Genomic DNA, 8085 nt, shown 5'->3' with positions numbered 1-8085 from the left:
GAATGATAAGTAGCATGAATGAATCTTTTGCTAAAGTTAAGAATGTTTTTGAGGAAATGGATGAACTGTTTACAGAAATGAGTGTAATTTTAGGGCCAGATGAGAACGAGGTAGATAGGATTATACATGATAAATTAGAGGATAGGGATTTAGATAGGAATAGTGTTAATGTAGAGAATGATTGTGATCAGGAAGAAGTGAAAGAGAGAGTGTATGAAGGCCCAGTTACTCGGAGTAGAGGTCGCGTTCCCGACTGCGACTGGGTAATGAAAAATATAATGTAAGTGTTGTGTGAGACGGATTTGGCCAAGTAAGGGGGGAGGAATGTGGAGGATTAATTTTTGTTTTATTTTTATTTATTTTCTGTTTGCCAAATCCTGAGAGAGAGAGAGAGAGAGAGAGAGAGAGAGAGAGAGAGAGAGAGAGAGAGAGAGAGAGAGAGAGAGAGAGAGAGAGAGAGGTAGTTAGTGTACCGATTGTTTGTTGTGAGAAAACGGATTTTGAGCGAAGCGAAAAATCTATTTTTGGGCGAGATGGCCATGTCGTCCTAATGGAAGTTCCTATAGGGTAGCTTCCTAGGGTATATTACAACTACGGCGATATTCCCAGAGAATTTACCTTAAGGTACCCAGAATTCTAACTCCTGGAGCGAATATCCCTAATGAAAGGGATATCACGACATATCAGAGGACGTATTCTTGACACGCCACATGGCAATCTGCGCCTCAAACAGAGATAACACATCGAGGGGTCAATTGGCAAGAAACGAAAACGGGAAAGAAAAAGGGGGAGCCGCTCCCAAGGCTCCCTCTTCTCCAGTTTCGTAAGCGTGCCTGGCGCCAATCCTGGCGCCATCTGTATTCCTTGTAGCGTACACGAGGTGCTACAGATACTGTACGTAGGGAGGGGTCCTACAACCCTTTCATAGAAAGGGAAGGGCGGGTCCATCAGGACGACATGGCCATCTCGCCCAAAAATAGATTTTTCGCTTCGCTCAAAATCCGTTTTTTGGGCTCAAGCCATGTCGTCCTGATGGAAGTATACCAGAGCATTACTGTATCTGTGGATTCTCAGAACGTGCCGTACTCCCCAGAGGTAATTTTTCCCCAGTCAACTAGACCTAGAGACCTAAGATGTTACCGTTATACATCTTTTCAACTAACCATAAACCATGTTAGAGCTTCCTGCCCCCTACAGGGAAGAGTCCTACTAGACTCTGGAAAAGTCTCGAAGAGTACATATACCTATGTATGAATACCAGGCAAGCTAATATAGTGGTCTCACCCTATATTAAGTAAAGCATAGTTTGTAAAGAACCACTGCGTCAATATGAAATATCGACCAGTTCTCCGCACAATACTTGTATTGGATAAAGGTTTATATCCGCATAGGAAGAAACTTGTAAAACCGCCACCGTCCCAGAATCCTCCCGTTAAGGGAAAGCATAAACCAATGCAACATAGCTTGCATAAAGGAACAATTCTATTAGAATTATCCCAGATAAAGTACATAGAATGAATGCTCAATTATACCAATAAATTGACACAGGTGAAGGAGACGCAAGGTTCTCAAGACAGGTTAACAACAATTATATATATATATATATATATATATAATATATATATATATATATATATATATATATATATATATATATATATATATATATATATATATATATATATATATATATATATATATATATATATATATATATATATATATATATATATATATATATATATATATAAGAAGAGGATAACCCAAAACTTTAAGCATAAGTATGATAGTAAACAGAACTTGTTTATCTGAAAGAAAAACATTATTGCCACTTTTAAGATACCGAGGTATCAAAGTCATAAAAGTCTGTATTACAAATCAATCACATTAGCGTTAGAAAACGCTCGGCACACATGTCTGCACTTATGCTAGGTTCACCTTTGGAAATGGAACAGTCTACGTGGGCAACTCAGTGCCCCCACTTAGTTTGTAGTACCGTATGTAACCACTGTTCCTCGCAGAGTTAAACAGTAGGGTTAATGACGCGACCCACTGCTACCACAGATCTCTTTAGTTCCTCTACTTGCTTCGCATAGTGGCGAAAGAACACTCTGGAAGACTTCCAGCCAGTGTATGAACGGAGATGTTCAAAATCCATACAATTAAAGAAATTTAAGGATGAAGCAACTTTCCTCGGATCGTGACCTGCGGGTGTACTGTCAGGATCCGCTCTGCGAATAAAATATGTGATTTTCGCTCTGAGCTGATTCAGAGATAAATTTGAGCCTGATGTTTCTCCCCTGAATAGTTGACAACCCTTGAAGTCTGAAGTTCTACGAAGATAGACCTTTAGGCATTCTACTGGACATAGAGATGCATCTTCTTTCAGAGGGCAGATTCTCCAGGGCCCCCACCTGTTGGTGGGTAACTCATTCTTGGCGAGAAACGTAGGATCCGGAAACAGGTTTAGTCCTCCCCCATTCAGGAACTGAACACGACCTGCCTCTCTCGAGAGGGCTACAATCTCACTAACCCTGGCCCCGGATGCGAGTGCAAATAGGAAAATAACTTTTTGTGTCAAATCCTTTAACGCACACTCCTCATTGCTCAACAGAGAGGCGAAATGAAGAACTTTGTCTAAAGACCATGAAATGGGCTTTGGAGGTGCTGAAGGTCTGAGCCTAGCGCAGGCTTTCGGAACTTTATTAAAGATCTCGTTACCGAGGTCGACCTGGAAGGCATATAGAATGGGTCTTGTCAAAGCAGACTTACACGCCGAAATCGTGTTAGCTGCCAACCCTTGACCATGGAGGTGGATGAAGAAAGATAAGCAGAAGTCTGTCGAGATCTCCTGCGGATTCTTCGCCTTGACAAAGGCCACCCATTTTCTCCAAGATGACTCATATTGCCTTCTAGTAGATTTGCACTTATATTCCTCTAGGAAGTCTATGCTGGCTTTCGAAATCCCGAAACGCTTTCTCACCGCTAGGGAGAGAAAATCATGAGCTGCAGGGTCCGGGTTTTCTGTAATGAAGCGCAGACAGTCGACTTCTGGACTCGCTGGGTCAGAACTGGATCTGGTAGCGGTACAAACTTCAGCCGTAGTTCCAATGCCAGGGGGAACCACACGCTGTTCGGCCACTTGTGGGCCACTATTGCCGCTACCCCCTTGAAGGATCTCAGTTTGTTGAGGACCCTCAACAGAAGGTTGTGAGGAGGGAACAGATAAATCCTGGACCATCTGTTCCAGACGAGGGACATCGCGTCCACTGCTTCCGCTAAGGGGTCCTCGTACGGGGACACGTACAGGGGCAACTTCTTGTTGTCTTTCGTCGCAAAGAGATCTATCTGCAGTTCTGGGACTTGATTCAGAATGAAGGAGAATGATCCTGCGTCTAAGGACCATTCCGACTCTATCGGTGTGAACCTGGATAGAGTGTCCGCTGTCACATTGCGGACTCCTTGAAGATGAACTGCCGACAGGTACCACTTCTTCTTTTCCGCCAATCGGAAGATGGCCAACATCACCTGGTTGAGAGGTGGTGACCTCGATCCTTGTCGCTTCAAGCATCTCACAACTACCTCGCTGTCCATCACCAACCTTATGTGGATCGAGTGACGCGGGGAGACTTTCTTTAAGGTAAGGAGTACTGCCATAGCTTCTAGAGAGTTTATGTGAAAGGTCTTGAATAGCTTGGACCAAGTCCCCTGGACTTTTTTCCAATGAGAGTGACCTCCCCATCCCTCCTTCGAGGCGTCTGAGTGAATCGTCACCGACGGGGGAGGTGGCTGAAGAAGAACCGACTTCTTTAGATGTCGGGCTTTGGACCAAGGCCTGAGAAGAGTACGAAGCCGAAGCGGAACTGGTCTTCTCAGATCTCTTCGCGCGTTTGATGCATAACTTCTCCAAACTCCGGTTGCATCCTTTAGCTGTGCTCTTAGCACTAGGTCTGTCACCGAAGCAAACTGGAGAGAGCCCAGTACCCTCTCCTGTTCGCGTCTTGATATCCTTTCGGAATCTAGAAGTCTCTTGACAGAACCCCCTATCTCCTTCCTTTTCTTCGCCGGGTTGGAGAAACGGTGTGACATTAGGTCCCAGTGGATTCCCAGCCACTGGAACTTTTGAGATGGAGAAAGTCGAGACTTTTTTCTGTTGATCTTGAAGCCTAGATACTCTAGGAACTGGATCACTTGACTGGAAGCTTGCAAGCATTCTGTCTCGGATGCTGCCCACACCAACCAGTCGTCCAGGTAGGCTACTACCTGAATTCCCTTTAGGCGTAATTGTTTGAGAGCTACGCTCGCAAGCTTCGCGAAAATCCTCAGGGCTATATTTAGCCCGAATGGCATAGCTCTGAAGGCGTATAGTCTTCGTTGTAGCTTGAACCCTAGGTAGGGGGAGAGTCGACGGTTGATTGGAACGTGCCAATAGGCGTCCGACAAGTCTATGGAGACTGAATATGCCCTCTTGGGCAGTAAGGTCCTTATGTGTTGCAGTGTTAGCATCTTGAATTTGCAATTCACTATGAACTTGTTGAGTGGCGACAAGTCCAGAATGACTCTGAGCTTTTCCGAGTCTTTCTTGGGAACACAAAACAGCCTCCCTTGGAATTTGATGGACTTCACCCTTCGGATCACTTTTTTCTCCAACAGTTCTTGAACGTACTCCTCCAGAACGGGGGTGGAGTGTTGGAAAAACCGAGGGCACGGGGGTGGAGTGCTGTACCAGCTCCAGCCCAGTCCGTTCTTGAGTAGGCTGTGGGCCCAGGGATCGAAGGTCCACCGATCCCGAAAATTCTGAAGTCTCCCTCCTACCGGCATCATCTCACTTGGACTGCCGTCCTGAGGTCTTACCTCCCCGACCGCGATCACCCCTGAATCCCCTTCCCCTTGAGGGGCCCCCAGACGAGCCTCTGGCTGCTCCTCTAGGCCTTGCTCGAAAGGAAGTCGACTGCCCTTCGAACATTGGGGTGAATGCCGTGGACTGTGTCGACACGGCCTGGGGTACCCACTGAAATGTGGTCGGGGTTTGTGCCACCATCTGGGGCACTGAAGGCAATGGCAATTGCAGTTGCTGTTGCTGTTTAAGAGGCTTGGCTGGTCGAGACGGTAGCCTAGTCCTCATAGTCTTCCTCTTTGGTTGAGGACCCTCATCCGGGGAAGACTTTCTTTTGTTAGTCAGGCCCCACTTCTGGAGAAGGTTTCTATTCTCCGTGGCGGCCTTATCAACAACTTCTTTGACCAATTCGGTAGGGAAAAGGTCTTTGCCCCAAATGTTGGAGGAGATTAGCTTCCTTGGCTCGTGCCTCACCGTAGCCGAGGTGAACACGAACTCCCTACAAGCTCTCCTCGCCCTGACGAAGCCATAAAGATCCTTCGTCACTGTGGCCAGATGAGTCTTGGCCATTACCATGAACATTTCATGGACCTTGGGGTCACTTGCCATCGTCTCAAGAGTAGTCTGAAGAGACATTGAGGCAGCCAGTCTTTCTTTTGTCTCGAGCTCTCTCCGCAGAAGAAAATCAGACAGCTTAGGGAGGTCCTCGCCGAACTGACGTCCGGCAATATCAGCCTCCAACTTCCCAACTGAGAAGGTGAGATGGACGTCCTTCCAGTCTTTGTGGTCCATAGGCAGGGCCAGCGACAAGGGTTTACACTCCTCCAGGGAGGGGCAAGGCTTGCCGGCCTCGACTACTTTTAGAACAGCCGCAAACCCTTTCTGTAAAAAGGGGAAGGCTGTAGCAGGAGAGGACACAAAGGAAGGGAGCTTCTTACTCAATGCAGCTACCTTTGAGTTCGAGAAGCCCCTCTCTTTCATCGAGAATGAAAGCAAAGCTTGAGCCTTAGCATGGTCCATCACTATGACCTCCTTCGGCTCTGTCTCCTCCTTTGAAGCTGGTTCCTTCCTCAGCCGGACATAACAGTCCGGATATGACCCCTTACTGGGCCAGAATTCCACCTCCTCTAGGGGAACTGAGCCCAACTTATCCGAGATGACGATCTTTCCAGTCGTCATCGGCATGTGCTCAGCATACCTCCATGGGTTAGCATCTGAGCACAAGGGAAGGTCTTTCACATTGAGCTTTTTCTGGGGCCCATGTGATGCTGCAAGTCTCTGCATCTGCAGTTCCATTGCAGCCGCCTTCTCCTGATTCTCCTTCTGCATTTGTTGGATCATTCCAACAATGGAGGAGAGGGCCTGTCCCAGCTCTACTGGGAGAGCGGCCGATGTTGAGGGAATAGGCTCCGGGATCTGAACCGGAGTAGCCGACACCTCGTCGACCTCTTCCTCTACAACGTCTGGGGCTTGAACTTCATCCTGGGCTTCTGCCAGGAGGTCGTCCTCCAGACGCTCTTCCACGTCAGACATCCTGTCATCCAACTGGATGTCTTGCATAGCGACCGCGACTTCAGCATCCACCTGGATCTGAACTTGGGGATCTCCTCTTGAGGCTGGGGAATCACTGCATCAGCTGATGCCCTAGGGAAAAGATACGCCCTCATCTTCTCACTTGGAAGATAAGGTCCAGAGGTGTTCTTCTGGAAGCCCCTTACCCAGGTACGAAGCTTCTCCCTTGCTATATCCCTTGATTCCGCCGTCCTAGGGGAATCAAAGGCCTCAATAATCAGGTTAGTGCACACGGTACATACCTGAGGGTCCCAATACTGGAGATCACCCTTGGAGACAGCGCATGCTGCGTGCCTCCTACAAAACTCATGTCCGCAGAGGTTCTTACTGCGGACGTTGCAGAAAACACTTCCGCACTTCGGAGGGTCCTCCTGTAAAGAGAAGAAATTTCCATGAGTATCAAGTGAACTATGTATCACTGGATATGCATAGTTTAGCATAACAATTCAGAAACGAAAGACACACTCTTGTGTTTCCTTCACAACCAATTGTTGCAGCCTTCCAGATAATAAAATCGTATGGTTAATCTCTTCTAGAATAACCAATGAAAAGTTTCCAGAGGAAACAGGTGTAGCTCACACCTAAGCAATGATTTTAAAATCCTGGATAATAGACAAGAAAGAACTCACTTTCTTATCTGTAAGGCAACAGCAAAGGGCTGTGCAAGACAACACAAAAGTGTTAGAACACACAGTGCTGTACCAAAACTTATACTATAGTTTTCCTCTTACAGTATATGTTATACTGAAGAATACTGGTACAGTATAGAAGGTTATGTGCCGGCCGGCACACACCATAACTAGCTTTAAAGTATACTACTTAACAGCTATAAGGCGGCAGAACGCTGGTTCAAATGCATGTGCCGGCCGGCAGTAACTGCCGCCCGGCAGTAACTGCCGCCCGGCAGTAACTGCCGGCCGGCAACAGCCCATGTCGGCTACACCAGGTAGCACCCGGTTGCCGGCCACACTCTTGGCGACCGGCAGACAAGGGCTGACATTAGCCGGCCGGCAAAGGTACACAAGCGATGTCAGCCAGCAGCAAAAGAACCAGAGGACTACGACTGCCCGGCTGCCGGCCTCATAGGCCGGCAGCCGGGTCGGGTACAGCACTAGAAGAAAACAGAATGGATGCCGGGATAAGAGCGTAAACAACCTCGAAGCCCGGCAATCCGAAAGAGTGCATATAAGGAAGGGGAGAATCTAATTCAGGCTTCCTGACCAATGCCGTCTGACTCACAGGCAGGCATGGATGAGGGACCAAGGGAGGTCCGGGCAGCACTCAAGCAGAAGACCCTTGCCGGCCGGCAGACTCTGCCGGCCGGCTAAGGACTGAGTCAATTCCACATCCTAACCTATCCTAGGTCCAGATGTAGAATGACGTACAGTACTGTAATGGCTAGGCCATTACGGAGATAGAGGGGGAAGGGACAAAAGAGGGTCCTACCAACCTTGCTTTAGTGAAGGATCACCCGCAGCCAAGGAAACTCATCTTAGCCTAAGGGAGATCCAAGGAGGGAGGCCAGCAATACTTGCCAGCTCCCAAGAACCAAAGCAAGGAAGGTGTTGCTACTCCCAGGGAAAGAAACTTATCCTCCCACCGAGAACAGCAACAAGGACTAGTCTGCTAGATCAAAAAAGAAGGAATCATCTCGTACAGAAACCTTCGGTAGTGAC

This window comes from Palaemon carinicauda, chromosome 20, assembly GCF_036898095.1.
Source record: "Palaemon carinicauda isolate YSFRI2023 chromosome 20, ASM3689809v2, whole genome shotgun sequence".
In the NCBI taxonomy this organism is placed as follows: Eukaryota; Metazoa; Arthropoda; class Malacostraca; order Decapoda; family Palaemonidae; genus Palaemon; species Palaemon carinicauda.
The sequence above is the reverse complement of the archived record's forward strand: the minus strand, read 5'-3'. Positions refer to the sequence as shown.